The sequence below is a fragment of the Etheostoma spectabile genome, chromosome 11, assembly GCF_008692095.1.
Source record: "Etheostoma spectabile isolate EspeVRDwgs_2016 chromosome 11, UIUC_Espe_1.0, whole genome shotgun sequence".
NCBI classification, from domain to species: domain Eukaryota; kingdom Metazoa; phylum Chordata; class Actinopteri; order Perciformes; family Percidae; genus Etheostoma; species Etheostoma spectabile.
The window spans coordinates 23,487,296-23,487,527 of NC_045743.1; positions in this window are offsets into that span (position 1 = coordinate 23,487,296).

The window sequence follows — 232 nt, forward strand, 5'->3', positions numbered from 1 at the left end:
GAACATAAGGACTCCGGGGAATGACTCCCCAGAGCTAGGTTAGTAACACGCATTTCTGAGACATGGATGCACATAAAGGAAAAGATAGAAAGATAGAGGAGAGAGGAACTCAGTGTGTCAAAATAAGTCCCCAGCTGTCTTAAACTATTACAGCAAAACCAAGAGAGACAGGGCAAAGAGAGGAGCCTTGTCGGGCTAGAACTCTCCCCAACCGGATCGGGCTGTATGCCAA